Raw genomic sequence first — 19,017 nt, forward strand, 5'->3', positions numbered from 1 at the left:
AGGCTTTTTTTGTTTTGTGAGTTGGCCTTTTACTTTACTGTTGTAGGTGCATGAATTTTAACATAAGAAAAAAGTGACATATCTGTGGCAGAATGCTTTTATAAATGAGAAATTTTGTATTTATTTTTAATGGAGAGTATTTTGGGAATCTTATTACTTATGCTTGTTCAATGCTATAATGATTGTATATTGTGTAGGAAATAAGTTTGTTATAAGTTAATAAAATTTTATTTTTTCTATTTTTAGAGTGTTTGGTGCCTGTAAGGATTAACCTGTCAAAGTTATATATTGAGAATATATATTCTTTTTTTCAGGTGAGTTTCTTTTTAAGGTTTGGCAATTTCTGTGGGTGGTGATGAAAATAATAAAGAGTAATTTGTACATGTTTTGAACATGATTTTATCTCAAATTTTTTACATGTGGTTCTATCTGCTTATAGTACATATGTTTTTTGAGATGTTCTCCATGGACAGTTCAAATTATGTTTTAATGAGTTTGGGATATGTGATGTTTTACAAGGAGTTGAGATTTAGAAATCATTGGAGTATAATTCTTTCAGGTTTGTTTTAGTAATACTTGTGAAGTGCTCATTATTTTTTAAATCTTGTTGTATTATGTTTGGCAGTGTTCCATTTTTAATTAGAGAGAGGTATTATGATATGGATCTAAATGTAATGCTCATTTTCCTGCATATCTGTGAATGTACTATGTATAGGTACTTTTTTAAATATTAATGTAGAGTTTTATCATGAGGTGGTTGTTCATGGTAAGTATGACATTTTGCATATGCTAAGACATTAATATGGTGAGTATACTGTTGTAATATAAATGGAACTGTCTCTGTGGGAAGTAGTAATCTGTAAAGTGAATTAAATGGTTTGTATAGTGTCATCCTTTTCTTTAGAGTGCATATATTTATATTGCACTTTGTAGTTATGAAATAAAAGAAATGGGTCTCTAAAAATTATTATACAGGTAATAAATATTTCAAATATGTAGAAAATATAAAAATAAATTTTACAGTGAAATGTATTTTATCAACAGTAATTATTTAATTTTAAAAAAAATACACAGTGTCAATGTTTAGAGTTATATTGCCAATTTCTTTTTCAAAACAAGAGGAATGTGGTATCTTACAAATTATAGAGTTAATAAGTTAGAGATTATAAAATTTTCTGTAGTTTACAAATTAGTAAAAGTAGTTTTCAATTATACACTAGTGGACAAAGATATAATTTAGTCTTTATATTTTTTTAAAAGGAAAAAGAAGAATTTATAGAAAAAAATACAATGAAAATTTTTTTTGAAGAAAATGAAGTGCATTTTGAAATTATAAATGAACTGATGGAGGAAATATTAGACGCGGTTGTTGGAGAGGAAGAAGATGAAAATGACTATTTTATGGACATTTCATTAGATTCAGCATATTTAGAGCTGATAGAAGAGGAGGACAATGGACTTGAAGAAGTCTCTGATGAACTGATGTTAGAAGTTCTTTTAAATTATGAACTTTTAAATAAATAAAAAAAAGTGATAGCAAACCATTCGTGATGATAGTTTTCTTGATATATTCGTCGATGAAGTGCTTCATGAGAGTGATAAGATATGTTCTCATGAAGTGTAAAAGAGATTGTAGAAAAAAAGATTAAAACAGTTATGATGATCGATAGTTTTTGAAAAAAGTGTACTGTTTGTATGCTTTTAAAATTTTTTTTAAAAATTGTCTATGAAGTTTAAAGACATATACAGTGTGATAAATTTAGAAGGAAAATTCACTACATGATTTACTACTTTGTTCAGAGATTTTCTGTTATTATGTGTATTTTATTAAAAAATGAATGTGTGGTTTTAATTTGTACGGTATATGGTAGTACTGAACTATAATATTTGTTATTTTTGTGTCTTACAGGTTCACAATCTCATCAAAATTTTAAATTAAGATGCCGACCAGAATTGAAAAAAAGAAACTCTACAAGCGGACGTACAGTTCAAAGAAAACTACAGAATTATTTTCAAAGACTGATAGGACGGTTACAAAGAAGAGTACTCCTTGTAAGCAAACTAAAAAGTTTGTGAAAAGTATTTTGGGAAGGAAAAATGTAACTATTGAAGTTCAGAAGGAGAAAACGATTTCATCATCTAAAAAGAGATCTGGAGTTAAACAAACTACTATTACTGCAATTAGGAAAGATGAAAGTCAGTACAGTAAAACCCGGACCAATCAATTTAGCCAAATCAGGAAGCGTATGTTTTACAACAGAGTCGTTGCGAATTTATTACAAAAGGAAAAAGTTTCTAAAAAAAGATCTGTTTTTCTTAAAAAAAAACTATATATAGAGGCTTTTGTTGAGCGCGCATTTGAGACACAACGAAAGTTAATAATTTTAATACTTAATAGAATAAATATTTTAAATAAGGCGATTCGAGTTTTCAAAAGTAAAAGTAAATGGAAGAGACATATAAATAGGAGTAATTTTTGTAAAGTGTTTTCTGGGAAGTGGATGCATACTTCAACTTCTGAGCCATTTTTTAATGAAGAGAGTTACTTTCAAAGTAACGATCTGTTGCATGCAGTTGACACCACTGGTCGAGCGTATGAGGTGAAGGATGGTTGTGTTATTGAGAAAGAGAAAATTGTGGTTAGAAATGCAGAAGATGTTATGGTTAGAGAAGCTTTACAGGGACGTCCTAATGCTCCTGTTTACAGTTGGAATTGTAGTAGCATTTGTAGTGTACGACAGGATTCAATTGATTTCTTTTGCAATTTCTTACGTAAGTACACTAAAGAAAGTCTAAAGAAAAAAATTAAAATGTTGCAAGAATTAGATGAATGCAGAGTGCGTGAGAAAATAGGTCTGCAAGGCCATTCTCTGGCTTGTCTCTCTAAAAAAATATGTCAAAGTGTATTTCATCACTTCCGGATGTTAGCAGTGCATCACACTAAAATGAGAAAATTAGTGAGAAAGTTGTACTATGCAAAAAGTCCAGCACTTAAACTTAAACAGTTAAATAGTGCTCTTTTGTATGGATGTGAATTAGATGTTAAGAAGATTTGTGCAGAAATTGAGGTAAGTTATTTTGGTCCCCAGGAAGATAATGCAGAAGGTGATATAATTATAGAAGGAAATGTGTTAGAAAATGTTGGGAATGTAAATATTGAAAACTTTGAACAAGAAATAATACAGTTTAAGGTAATTGCAGGTGAGAAACCAAATTTTTCTTGTGTCTGTTGTCGACGAATTCATTACAAAAGTCAAACGAGGTTAGTTGATTTATATTTAAAAAGTGAAGATGAAAGTAATGGTCAATGGAAAGATTTTGCAACTTATTTGTTGGTGGAAAACTATTTTGATTTGGGTTTTGAGCAACGTGTTTGTAAATATTGTTATAATAAATTAGATGAAAATAAAATGCCTGCTAGAGCTGTTCACAATAATTTAGAGTTGGTAAATATTCCATCTGAATTGATGAATTTAAATACTTATGAGACGATTCTGATTCAATGTGTACATCCTTTTCAGGCTATTGTTCGAATGGAGCCTAAGACTGGTAAATTAAATCCTTCAGATTTACTAAGAGGATTAAAGGGTAGAGTTGTGTGTTTGCCTCTTGATCTTAAAAAAAATATGGAAACAATTGGTGTTGAAAATGTAGAAGAGGAACCTCTAGTTATTCTAGTGAATGGTGTACCCACAAAGAGTAAGAAAATCTGGCAAGATTTAGTGGATGTTAGGAAAGTGAAAAAGGCAACGTTGTATTTAGTGGAAAATAATAAGTATTACAAAGATATATACGTAGAACAAGAAGATGTAAGTGAAGAAGAGGATAGTGATTTGTGTAGTGGACAAATTGAAAAAGTTGATGTATCTAGATCTGAAGAAATTTATGAACATTACAGTGTTCATCCACTGCATTCCAAAGAAGCAATAGGGAATGATATTGAATTATTTCAGATGAGAACGGCGAAAGGAAATCCTATTAGTGTCTGGGAAGAAAGTTTGGAAGGTCGTTGTTTCCCACAGTTATTTCCTACAGGTGAAGGTACACGATATGATGATCGACCTATGCAGATTCCTGCATCTGAGTACCGGACAACTAGATTATATGCAGAAGATCCAAGGTTTCGGCAATGTATTCCATATCTGTTTCATCTTTTGTTTGAGAGTGACTTATCTGGTCTGTCTTATGCAGTAAATCATATCTTAAAAAGTGGTGTACATATGCAAAATATTTCAGCAAAGGAATTTATGGATAGAGTGCATCAGAAAGATAGGGTTTTGGATTCTCATTTAATTAATTTAATGGCTTGTCAGCGGGGTACTAATGAGTATTGGTACCGTCGTCATGGAGATTTAAAGTGTATGCTTAGAAACTTAGGAGCACCAACATGGTTTTTAACTCTAAGCTGTGCAGAGTATGCTTGGGAAGATTTAATTGAATTTCTTCGGGAGGCGAATGCAAATATAGAAAATATAAACTACAAGACACCTGGAGAACTGTGTTCATTAGATCCAGTTAATGTTTGCAGGTATTTTAATCATAGATTTGAAGCTATGATGTCTTTTATTACTAACAAGAAAAATCCGCCTCTTGGTGAATTACTGGATTTCTTTTGGAGAAAAGAATATCAAGCAAGAGGTGCTCCTCATATTCATATGCTACTATGGATCAAGGATGCTCCTAAATTTGGAATAGACTCGGATGAGACTGTACTGTCTTTTATTGAACAGTATGCCACGGTAAACAGTCATAATATTGATTCCAAAATATAGAATGGACATAATATCGAAGTAAAAATATAGAATGGACAAAATATCGAATGGACACAATATAGTGGTTAAAAATATCGAATTTAAGGTAAGTAATATCGATTTTCAAAATATAGAAGTCAAAATATCGAAGTATACAATATAGGCATTAAATATATCGATTTTTTAATAATATTATTTTTTTTAAGTGTTTTGTATGTTAGTATATGTGTGAAAAGTGTATATTAATTTTTGTAATGTATGTTTAATGTATTTTAAGTAATGAACTTTATGTTATTTAATTTTTGCTTAATTTAATTCTGTAGCGGGTTGTGGGTTTATAGGGGAATAGGGTGGAAAGTAATTTAATCGTAATTAATTAAATATTTTTATTTATTTATTGGTATTCATTTTGAATTTATTGTTATTTTTTAATTGGTAATTAATTTTTATTAATTGCCAATTAATTTGTATTAATTGATTAATTGTTAATTATGTTAATTTTCTAAATTTATTTTCTGTAGCGGGTTGTGGGTTTATAGGGGAATAGGGTGGGAAGTAATTTAATTGTAATTAAGTAAATAAGTTTTTTTCATTTATTGGTATTGATTTTAAATTTATTGTTAATTAATTTTTAATTGGTAATTAATTTCTATTAATTGGCAATTAATTTTTATTAATTGGTAAATATTTTGTATTAATTAAATATTTGATAATTATGATAATTGTATTAATGTATTTTCTGTAGTGGGATGTGGGTTTATAGGGGAATAGGGTGGGAAGTAATGTAATTGTAATTAATTACATATTAAAAATACTTTTTGTGTTTTGATAATTAATTTACTGTTAATTTTTAATTGGTATTCATTTTTATTATTAATTAGTTTTTGTTATTGAAAATTAATTCGTTGTTAAATAATTATGAATAGGTTATTAGTTTTTAATAACTAATATGTAGTTGTATTTCTAATTAATTATTACATAATATTAAATTGGTTATTAATTTCAATTAATGTTTTATTGGTATTGATATTTAATTTATTTTTAATAATATATTAAATCATTACTTTCCCTACTGTTAAACTCACTGGAGTAGGAATAGTAATTTTCACCCTCCCGCTATCCAACGCTTTCCCTACTGTTGCACTCTCTGGAGTGTGAATAGTATTTTTTACCCCTACGCTATCCAATGCTTTCCCTACTGTTGCACTCTCTGGAGTGGGAATAGTAATTTCTACCCCTACGCTATCCAATGCTTTCCCTACTCTTGTACTCTCTGGAGTGGAAATAGTAATTTTTACCCTTTCAATATCCAACGCTTTCCCTCCGGTTGCAGTCTCTGGAGTGGGAATAGCAATCCTTACCCCTACGCTATCCAACGCTTTCCCTACTGTTGCACGCTCTGGAGTTGGAATAGTAATTTTTACCCTCCCGCTATCCAACGCTTTCCCTACTGTTGCACTCTCTGGAGTGGGAATAGTAATTTTTACCCTTATGCTACCCAACACTTTCCCTACTGCTGCACTCTCTGGAGTGGGAATAGTCATTTTTACCCCTACGCTATCCAACGCTTTCCCTACTGTTGCACTCTCTGGAGTGGGAATAGTATTTTTTACCCCTACGCTATCCAACGCTTTCCCTACTGTTGCACTCACTGGAGTGGGAATAGTATTTTTTACCCTCCCGCTATCCAACGCTTTCCCTACTGTTGCACTCTCTGGAGTGGGAATAGTAATTTTTACCCTTACGCTATCCAACGCTTTCCCTACTGTTGCACTCACTGGAGTGGGAATATTATTTTTTACCCCACGTTATCCAACGCTTTCCCTACTGTTGCACTCTCTGGAGTGGGAATAGTAATTTTTACCCCTACGCTATCCAACGCTTTCCCTACTGTTGCACTCTGGAGTGGGAATAGTATTTTTTACCCCTACGCTATCCAACGCTTTCCCTACTGTTGCACTCACTGAAGTGGGAATAGTATTTTTTACCCCTATGCTAGCCAACGCTTTCCCTACTGTTGCACTCACTGGAGTGGTAATATTAAATGTTACCCTCCTGCTATCCTACGGTAAAATATTGTAAATTTTTTATTAATAACTTAAATTAATTATATCTTAATTTTAAGGTATTTGAGTATTTTAAGTATGTTTTAGTTAATTATATTTATTATTTCATTAATTTTAAATTACTTTTAAGACATTTAAAAAAAATCGATATTTTGACTGACTATATTTTTTACAGACTATATTTTGGATTCGATATTTTTGTACTTACCTGTTTGTAGATAGGAATTCGATATTTTGGCATTCTATATTTTGGTGACTATATTTTGGTAAGTCTATATTTTGTCATTCTATATTATGTCAGTGATCCGTATGCCACTTGTGACATACCTAATAGTACCACTGATAAGGACTTAAGAGGAAAAGTGTTACGTTTCCAAAGTCATCGCTGTGGAAAATATTGTCGTCGAAAATTCAAATCAAAGGGCAAATTTTATACCAAATGTCGCTTTGGATTTGCACGACCGGTACTTTCAAAAGGAAGAGTCAACAATTTGATGTCATGTTTGCGACATAATATCAGAAGGAGGTCACCTAAAAATACGTACAATTTAAGAAGAGGTGAAGAATCGAAATATATTAATGACTATAATCCAGTCATTTGGTCCATGTGGAATGCTAACATGGACATACAATATGTTGCAGACAACTCTATTGCTGTGGCTCGATATGTAACGTCTTACATCACGAAATCTGAAAAGACGGAACTGAAGGAGATGTGGGAAGACATTTCTCATGAAAAGAGCCTGAGCAAGAAATTATATACGTACAGTTTGAAGATGCTGTCTCATCGAGAAATTGGAGCATATGAATGTTGTGATAGATTATCATCAGCAAGTCTTTATGCGAAGTCAAGGACTATTCTCTGGGTGAGTTTGGGCCTAGCAGAAACACGAAACCGTGTTCTAAAACCTGTGCAAGAAATTGAGTATTTAGCCCAGAAAGAACCAAACAGTACAGACATTTTGAAAACAAATATGTTGGATACATACTATCCAAATAGAAGTACTCTGCTTGAAAACATTTGTCTGTATGAAATACTTCAAAATTATACTTTTAGGAGAAATGTTACCGAGAATATTGATAAAGGTGTACATGCTGTAATTGGACATGAAGGATGTCTAGTAAAACAAAGAAAAAGATACTTGATAAATCATCGGAAACTGAGTTGTGAAACACCTGATAAAAGAGAATTTTACTATTTTGCTCTTTTGCAACTCTTTAAACCATGGCGTAGAGAAGAGAAACTACTTGGAGACTTTGATAGTTATGAAGATTCATTCAACGCATCTAAAAGTAGTATTGAATGTCCTGTTTTCAGCAATTATCTCCAAATGTTGAATGACGAAATAGAGCAAGAAGCAACAATTGCAGCAGAGATTGCTAGAGATAGTTCACAAGATAGTCAAAGTTCGGCATCATTAAGTCAAGATCCACTGGGACAACCAATTATTCAAAATGAAGCAGCCACCGCCATGGATAAGGTGGAAAGCGCAATGCAGCAAGGTCAAGAGGAAGTAATCGACTTAGAAGAATTAAAGAAGCAGTTTAATGTTGAGCAAAGACAGATATATGATGAAGTGACAGAGCACATTGAGCATGGCTTTCGTCATGAGAGAAAAGATTGCTCATGTATGTCATTTGAGCCTATTCGATTATATGTAAGTGGAGAAGCTGGGACTGGTAAAAGTTTCCTAATTAAAGGAATTACTACATATTTACAGCAAACAACTCAGTCAACACTGTCGTGTGTTGTTACTGCTCGAACTGGATTGGCAGCACATAATATAAAAGGTGTAACTTTACATCGTTTGCTGATGCTGCCAGTTGAACATGAAAATAAATTACAATATCAGAAGCTTTCTGGAGAAGCTTGTTTTGAAGTTTCTAGAGTCCTTAAAAAAATGAAACTTCTTATTATTGATGAAGTAAGCATGGTCTCTAATTTAATGCTTGCTTTTGTGCATTTAAGAATGCAACAGACACTTAAGACAGATTATGATGTGTTATTTGGAGGTAAACATGTCATAGTTTTTGGAGATCTACTCCAGCTGACTCCTGTCAAAGGACAACCTGTATTTGAAACTGTTACACATGAGGAGACCAGAAAGTGCCTGGGCAGTATTGGAAATGTAAATATATGGTCACATTTCAAATATACTGACCTGATTCAAAATATGCGACAGGCAAAGGATACTAAATATGGAAGTATTCTTCAAGATATTAGGATTGGAAAATTAACTGAAGATGCGAAACAGACTCTACGAACGCAATTACTTTCCAAGCTGTTTCCTAATGAAGATAATGTTCCTGAGAGAATATATAGTAAAGAGGTTGTAGATAAGTCAGTGATATGCTTGATGCCAACTCTGAAAGAATGTTCAGTTTTTAATGAGAAACTGTTGAATTTAGAAAAGCAAGAAATTAAGAAACTGGAAGCTAAAGATAGAATAGAGCATGAAGGTAGTACTATTGTTTTGTCTGAAAAGTTGAAATTGAAATTGGATTCTCTTCAAAAAACTATATCTAAAACTGCTGGTTTAGAGAAAAATCTGTATGTATGTTTAAATTGTCGGATAATTTTAAGAAGAAATTTACATGTAGAAAGAGGATTGGTAAATGGAGCAATGGGTAATGTTGTTGGTTTTGTGAATTATACCAATAGAGATGAGATTGAATTTTTGAGGATAAAATTTGATGGGATTGAGGAAGTTCAACAAATTAGTCGATGTTCAACTCGTTTTTTGCTTGTGAAAGACTTATATGTCCGTCGTAAGCAATTTCCAATTTTTTTGGCATATGCAGTGACTATACATAAATCTCAAGGTTTAAGTGTAGATTGTGCTTTGGTAAATATTGGAAGTACTGTATTCAAAGAGGGTATGGCGTATGTTGCTCTGTCGCATGCTAGAACTTTATGTGGACTTTATCTAATTGATTATGATGAGACAAAGATTAGTGCAGATTTAAATTGTGTGAAGGAGTACAATAGGTTAAGAAGAGAATATGCTCCAAGTTTACCTCAATATCCTTTAATTGAAAGGCGTATAGTTGGTCAGAAAAGGAAAAATGAGGACAAATGTGCTGAAGTAGTCCAGAAACGACGAAAAAAAGATGTAGCTGTTGTTGGTAGCTCTAGGAAAACTGTTAGTATTGAAGAGATTGTTGGATTTAAGTTGGAAAATAGGTGTGGTGTCAACTGCTATGCAAATGTAGTAGTTAATGTTGTTTTCTTTTTGAAAAATGTTAAGGAACAGATTATAGAAAATCAGGAGCATACCTTTTGTCATTCTTAAATTCTATATTTGAAACGTGTAGTAGTGGTGATAATGAAATAGGAAGTGTTTCGGAATTAAGGAATGTTTTAGATATATGTGCAGAAGTAAATACGTTTTCTCAGAATATACAGCAAGATTGTCAGGAATTTATTATGTATATGTTTACAGCTTTGGAAGATGAAGGTGTAGATATTGATAGTCTTTTTGGGCTTTCTTATAAATGGGAACATAAGTGTGATAATTGCTCATTTTTAAGTAGTACTGAGATACCCAGTGAAAGATTTTTATATTTGACATTACCAGACTGCAAAGAAGTGCCTTTTAATAAACTAGTTAAAGATGCGCATCAAAATATGGTCTGTTCTCAATGCAAGTCTGAAATGTTATCAACTTTATTTATCCATAGATACGGACAATATGTAATTTTAATGTTTCAACGATGCAGAGCTGATGGGAGTAAATTATCCACTTTAATTAAAAATGTTGTGGCTTCTCAAGTTTCTATTTCTAGAAGAACATTTGTAACTGTAGCCATTATTTATCATGAAGGGCATTCTACATCATCAGGACATTATACGGCTTATTTGAAGTGTGCTACTGGCTGGACATTTTGCAATGATAGCCAATTGACTTTTAAAAAACGTTTGCCTTTTGCCTTAAGTAACTCTTATTTGTTATTTTTGGAACCCAAATTTCAGTAGAGTGGTTTGCTGTAGGAATATGTATACTATAAACATCTGAAACTTACTAGTTTAGAAATATCATGTAAATAAGGGTGTACAAATCTATACATGAAATTGGTGTTTTGCATATTGATAACATCAGGTACAAATTTACTTAATGTTTGATGGTATAAAATATGGTACAAATTTTGATTGTAAAAGTACAGAAAATAATAGATGAGACTAAGATTACAAAATTTCAGAAAAAAACTACTTAACTCATAGTATTTGGCCACGTGGAAAAATATGAGAGAAGAAAATGAGTACTTTTGAGAATTATTTAGAAACGTATATGGACGTAAGTGTTTGGGAGAGGTATTTAAAAGAGAATGAGTTAGCTTATACAATTTGGCCACGCGGAAAGGTATGAGAGAAGAAACTGTGTCTTTCAAATACATTTTTTATAGGAGATTGCTGCACGGGATTTTGTTGAGATATCTTGAAAAATAAGTGGTATACTTTAATTAGGTTGTAACTGTGGAAGATGTAGTGTGCTTACTCAAGAAATTGCGAATTTGAGGAAAACATTTAAGACATGTTTTTTTCAAGTATTTATAATATGTAAGCAGATTTTGTATGGGTTTTTTAAACACAATCATTTTGCTTGTGTTTTTTTTTCCCCGCTGTTATATGATGATTAATGTTGAAATCACTCTTGATAGTGAAAATAAATGTTTTCTGAGGACAGCAAAAATAAATCATTTAATATGTTGTTTACTTATTTTGCTACATTGCATTCAGAAATATGTATTATAACAGATTTTTTTTTTACTCTCCTCCACAGATATTATATTTGTAAGGTAAGTTTAATTAATAATATCTGACAGTTTTGTTTGCATCTGTCTTATTGTTTCGTATTGTTTTTTCTATAAATAATATACTTTATAATTTTATTTTTAATTTCTTTCCACAGGTGCTACGTTTTTATAAGAAATTTAATTTTTTTTTCTTTTTATTAGGTAAGTATATATAATAAAGAAATTTTTACAACATTGTGTTATTTATTTCTCTATCCTTCTTAAAACAATGTCATCTTTTATATTGAACACTTCCACATAGGATTGGGTGCATTGTTAGAAGGTATGGTTTAAAAGTGATTAAATAAAATGAGCGATATTTCACTGAGTGAGTTTAGGAAAAGTGATATATGAAAACGATGGTGTATATGGTATTAAATGCTACATGGTGTTCTTTGGAGGACTTTAAATCCTGTGTTGTAGTTCCAATTCTGACTCAAGATTAGGGGGCTGGGGGGCTTAGTGGGACTTGCATGGTCATGATTGAGCTACTCCTTTTATGAGCCATGGTTCAGGTGTGTTTATGATAGAGTGGTTCTGTCATGGTTCTGCTTAGTGAATAGAACGTGTTAAGGAAGCACAATGTTAGTGTTCTGCATGCATAGCGGCAAGTTCATCACAAATGTTGTTCGTCCTGAGGACAGATCAGACAATGTTCATGATGGAGCAGGTTTGTGATGAGTATGGAACCATTTAACAGCTGTTAAAAAAACCTGAAGGGTTTTTATAAAGACGAGATATGTCTGTCATTCTAGAGCCCTGTATCATAAAGAACTGTTCTTCTGAAGTAATACGTATTGAAATTGGTTGACTGTCATTTATGAGATTTTACTCAGTGACTTTCTGGGCCATATTCTTTCAAAACTGTGCATGTAATTGCTGCGTGAAGACCTACGCCTACTTCAATTTGAATATAGAGGTATATTATGAAAGGTGTTTATCTGTGTTTTTTTTACTTTAAACGTCAAGAAAGCAGAGATAAAATTATCTCTCTATTACCTAGCTGCTGCTAACACCAGTTAGCAGCACTTAGTAGAAGATAGTGAACATTTTGGGCCGCACTTTGCATGTCAGTTGCATTTATATCTAATGAGATACAAAGTGGGCTTGCCAAGATGTTAGCGACTGAAAATAGTCTTTAACATCGTTATCTCTTATTACTAGCTTTTGGAGATATTTGCGCTAAGCGGGAATATTTCTAAAAGCTAAGACTTGCCCTGAGTAGTTCTTAGCTATGTTATCCAATGGGGGGTGGATAACATGGCTAATAGCATTAGGTCGCTATCTATGAATAATCCTGATTTTTTTGTAATACTTATGCTTTGCAACGTTTTTTACCGCATTTGCGTTAAACCTCATTAATACCAAGGTTTATTTGCGGAAGAAATCGCTGCAGCGCTGCGGTAAATGTTTAGGGGCATATTACCAACAACTAGCAATCATTTTTGTCTCTGACTTGTTTAGAGACAAAAATTATCGCCGCACATCGGCGATTTTTATCGCAGATAAACCTTGCTATTAGCAAGGTTTATCGCAAATGCGATAAAAAACGGCCGCAATGCATGAATATCGCTGAAAAGTCAGCAATATTCATACATTATCGAGCAAATGCTCTTAGCCATGTTATCCACCTCCCATTGGATAACATGGCTAAGAACTGCTCAGGGCAGGTGTTAGCTTTCGGAGATATTTGCGCTTAGCGCGAATATCTCCAAAAGTTGGTAATAGGAGATAGCGATGTTAGGGACTGTTTGCAGTGGCTAACATCTTGGCATACACACTTTGCATGTCATTAGTGATAAATATCACCGACATGTAAAGCGGGGCCCAAGATGGTTGCTATCTCCTATTAGCTGTCACTAATTGGTGTTAGCGACAGCTTGGTAATAGGGAGATAATTTTATCTCCGCTTTCTTGGCTTTTAAAGCCAAAAAAGCGGTGATAAACCCCCTTGATAATATGCCCCCTAGTCTCTAACCAAGTAGAAGGAATACTACATACTTGAATATTGTTTAGTGCTTATTTTCATTGAGATCGTCACAGAAGTTCAATGGATCCGAGACGCTGTTTTTGTGTATCTTGGCGACTGCCAAGCCTTTGTAGCAGTGGGAGTGAGGCCTCTCTAAAGGGGGCAGCGTAGCTCCTTTTGATGTTTATAATTGCAGATAGCGGGGTAGAAATGTCCGCGGAATTTATGGATGCTTAGTCACAGTATAGTGTACGTGCTGCTCTTAGCACCTCATTACGACACACAGGGGAGTCACGTTCCACAGTTGGAGATCAGAGACTTAGGAAATAAAACTTTATAATAGCAAGGGCTCTAAGTGATAGAAATCGCCCGTTGTCGGTGTACAAAATATCACCGCTATTGGTGGTATTTTCTATGGTGTTAGTGGTCGAAGGAGAATAGTAACATATATGTGAAAAAAAATTCGGTAACAGGCTCAGCATTTCACATTATCACGTGAAAACAAAAGTTTTTCTCACATACTGATAAGTCTTTTATAATTAAGGGACGGAGTGTATCTAGTGCTATTTACTACACTGCTATGTGAACGATGTCGAATGTTTCATAAGGGGAGGCTTTAAAAGTTTTTCGATAAACTGGTTTTCTAGGGAAGTGGGTGGAGTGTTCCGTGTAAATTGCAGAATAGAAACTAGTAAGAACCAATTGGAAGTGTTCTTTTAAAGTCACATGACTGCACATGCGTGTCTCGACGCCTGTACGTGATAGGCGGGTGCACGCACCCGGTCGCGCACAAAATGAAAGCGGCGAGAAAATATCAGCTAGAAGTGTTGTTTTGAAGTCACATGACTTCACATGCAAGTCTCAGGTCCTGCACTACAATGAAGCGGCGAAAAAACATGTCATAAGATGCTCTTGGAGCATGTTTTGGTAGAAATAGTTAGTTCTGAAAAGAACTTTTTTTTTTTTTTTTTGGAAACAAGTGTTATGATGCTTTCGATTTCTTAAAGTTTGTACTACATTTTTCAGTATGTAATACTATGAAAATGAAGTGAAGAAATTTATTTTTTCTTGGGGCATTTATGACTTTCAATTTTGAGTTTAATAAGAACAAGGCTCTGCTCTCCATACAAAAGAATTTCTGCACACTGGTTGCATTTCATGTGTACCTTCGCAAGATATGGTCTCAAGTCCATCTCAGCACTCGATGGAGATACAGGTCCTCCACCAGAAGATGTGCTGGCCACCTCTGATGGTAATAGCGTAGCCAGGGCTCTTGTCGATGCTTTTGCATAATGCTCAGGGTGCCTTTGTTTTACATGCCCCAGCATGGTGTGTATAGAAAACGAATATTTTCTATTTGGATTTCCCCTTGAGAGCTCCGAATTGCATATCGTGCAGGTTACTTTTGGCGCATTCACTTTCTTTTGATCTTCAGGATAAGTAAAAAATTGCCAAATGAAAGATTCCTTTTTTCTTCTTAACGGTGGTCGCTCATTTCCTTCTGATTCGGAAGATGAATGCAGAACGGCAGCCATTTCAGCAAACTTTTCCGGAAGATGCTCGACGTTGTTGTCTCTTCAGAGTAGAAAAGATTGTGAGGAAAGTGGGTGGAGTGCTTCGTGTAAATTTCAGAACAGAAACTACTAAGAACCAATTGGAAGTCTTGTTTTCAAGTCACATGACTTTACATGCGCTTCTTAGGACGTGTAGGCGGTGACACTATCTAGTTACGAACGTGATTTGGAAGTAGCGATGTTCTTTACTGAAGTTTAAAAACGTGAAAAGAAGTGAATTCAAACACATACGGATTTCACATATTTTTACAGCTCGATTTAAGTATACAATTAATAAATTATAAAATCTGTTATATTTTTCAAAATAAATATTAAGGTATGTACAATCAGTCACGCACGAATGATTAAAAAAAATTCGGCTCCATTTAATTAAAAAGTTTATAGGAGAAAAAAACCCTAGGTTCAGTGTCTTTAACGTACTATAAGTTTTTTCATTGGTCTATGAAGAAATTCATTAGGTTTAAATTGGAAAGCTTCATGAAATAAATAGGTGGGTGCGTGCACTCGGTTGTGCACGTAAGATTGGTATGTCGATATTTATTTCAGGTATATCCTTCATACTTAGGAACTAGCATTCAAAAAACCTATGAAATTCACTGAAAAAACCATAGGTTTTACACACGTTATAGTTAGGAATTAGCATTTGAAAAACCTATGAAATTCACTGAAAAAACCATTGGTTTTACACACGTTATAGTTAGGAAGTAGCATTTGAAAAACCTATGAAATTCACTGAAAAAACCATAGGTTTGACACCAGTTATAGTTAGCTGGAAATTTTACTGATATAAAACCAATGAAATTCCACTTTATAGTTAGTTGGACTCACTATAACTTGCGCGTGTAATGCACTGATGATGACATCACTGATGACACTATACCAATTAAGTCAAAGCAATAAAGACTTTAACACAGTTAAATAACTACATATTATATGTAGTGAGACTCTACAAATTAGTCAAGGAAACATTCAATGGCACTGTTACTAAATCCATCATTCACACATTTATATTTCTATATCCACTCATTCTTCAATGCAAAGTAGTGTATTTATAACACATATTTAAATATCAAAGGAAACCACATTTACTGGATGATGTCATCAGTGATGTCATCAGTGATGTCATTTGAGATGTCATCAGTGATGTCACTGACCATGTCATGAATGATGTAATATGTGACATCATCAGCAGTGGATTGCGGGCGCGTGAGGTATAGTGAGTACAACTAACTATAACGGGGGAATTTCAATGGTTTTGTATGAGTAAAAGGTCCAGCTAACTATAACTGGTGTAAAACATATGGTTTTTTCAGTGAATTTCTAAGGTTTTTTAAATGCTAATCACTAACTATAACATGTGTGAAACCTATGGTTTTTTCAGTGAATTTTTAAGGTTTTTTAAATGCTAATTCCTAACTATAACGAGTGTGAAACCTATGGGGCCCTATTTACGAGCCCTTTGTGCCTCCGGAACGTCACTTTTTGTGACTTTCCGGTGGCGGAGAAGACTGAGTGATATTTATCAGGCAGGACTACGCCACTTTTTGTGGCGTAATCCTGCCTGATAAATATCAGTCCCTTTAACGCAGTGTCCTGCATTAAAGTGGTGTGCAATGGGTGTTGCTGTGGGCGTTCCCTGCAGCATCCATGGACTTGAGTAATTTATAGCATTCTCAAAGTCAGTCTTTCAAAAATTCCAAAGTATAGGACATGATAATCCAAATCCAAATGTTTCTCAAGAAAAGTCATAAACCGTGTCTGTGGGTCATATCTGCCCAAACGCCGATATTCAGAACAATTGAAAATGACTTTTCTTGAGAAACATTTGGATTTGGATTATCATGTCCTATACTTTGGAATTTTTGAAAGATTGACTTTGAGGATGCTATGAATTACTCAAGTCTGCCCGAATTATGTGGGTAAAATTGATACCTAGTCACTTTGAATAAGAATGTACTTATGACTCGTCTAACATTTGTGCACGTAAGATTGGTATGTCGATATTTATTTCAGGTATATCCTTCATACTTAGGAACTAGCATTCAAAAAACCTATGAAATTCACTGAAAAAACCATAGGTTTTACACACGTTATAGTTAGGAATTAGCATTTGAAAAACCTATGAAATTCACTGAAAAAACCATTGGTTTTACACACGTTATAGTTAGGAAGTAGCATTTGAAAAACCTATGAAATTCACTGAAAAAACCATAGGTTTGACACCAGTTATAGTTAGCTGGAAATTTTACTGATATAAAACCAATGAAATTCCACGTTATAGTTAGTTGGACTCACTATAACTTGCGCGTGTAATGCACTGATGATGACATCACTGATGACACTATACCAATTAAGTCAAAGCAATAAAGACTTTAACACAGTTAAATAACTACATATTATATGTAGTGAGACTCTACAAATTAGTCAAGGAAACATTCAATGGCACTGTTACTAAATCCATCATTCACACATTTATATTTCTATATCCACTCATTCTTCAATGCAAAGTAGTGTATTTATAACACATATTTAAATATCAAAGGAAACCACATTTACTGGATGATGTCATCAGTGATGTCATCAGTGATGTCATTTGAGATGTCATCAGTGATGTCACTGACCATGTCATGAATGATGTAATATGTGACATCATCAGCAGTGGATTGCGGGCGCGTGAGGTATAGTGAGTACAACTAACTATAACGGGGGAATTTCAATGGTTTTGTATGAGTAAAAGGTCCAGCTAACTATAACTGGTGTAAAACATATGGTTTTTTCAGTGAATTTCTAAGGTTTTTTAAATGCTAATCACTAACTATAACATGTGTGAAACCTATGGTTTTTTCAGTGAATTTTTAAGGTTTTTTAAATGCTAATTCCTAACTATAACGAGTGTGAAACCTATGGGGCCCTATTTACGAGCCCTTTGTGCCTCCGGAACGTCACTTTTTGTGACTTTCCGGTGGCGGAGAAGACTGAGTGATATTTATCAGGCAGGACTACGCCACTTTTTGTGGCGTAATCCTGCCTGATAAATATCAGTCCCTTTAACGCAGTGTCCTGCATTAAAGTGGTGTGCAATGGGTGTTGCTGTGGGCGTTCCCTGCAGCATCCATGGACTTGAGTAATTTATAGCATTCTCAAAGTCAGTCTTTCAAAAATTCCAAAGTATAGGACATGATAATCCAAATCCAAATGTTTCTCAAGAAAAGTCATAAACCGTGTCTGTGGGTCATATCTGCCCAAACGCCGATATTCAGAACAATTGAAAATGACTTTTCTTGAGAAACATTTGGATTTGGATTATCATGTCCTATACTTTGGAATTTTTGAAAGATTGACTTTGAGGATGCTATGAATTACTCAAGTCTGCCCGAATTATGTGGGTAAAATTGATACCTAGTCACTTTGAATAAGAATGTACTTATGACTCGTCTAACATTTGGAAGAAATATCTAGTTATATGACAACAGGATACCAACATAACTTGAAGGAAATAAGAACACCCTGAAGACGTTCTGTTGTACAGAACGAAACGCGTCGGCTGGCTGTGGTACATAAACTTAAGGAAAATAAAAGCATTTGAATATACACCAAGATTCAGCGCTTCAATAAGGGCTCTAAGTGATATAATTTGATTGGACTTGTTCTGCAAGTGGTGCTGTGCCAAACTTTGGAATATTCTCCACTACTCTCTACTACTCACTCTCTACTACTCTACTACTCTCTTAAACTCACTCTCTACTACTCATTCTCTACTACTATACTACTCACTCCCTACTACTCACTCTCTACTACTCTCTACTACTCACTCTCTACTACTCTCTACTACTCACTCTCTACTTCTCACTCTCTACTACTCT

The sequence above is a fragment of the Lissotriton vulgaris genome, chromosome 6 (genome assembly GCF_964263255.1).
Source record: "Lissotriton vulgaris chromosome 6, aLisVul1.2, whole genome shotgun sequence".
NCBI lineage: Eukaryota > Metazoa > Chordata > Amphibia > Caudata > Salamandridae > Lissotriton > Lissotriton vulgaris.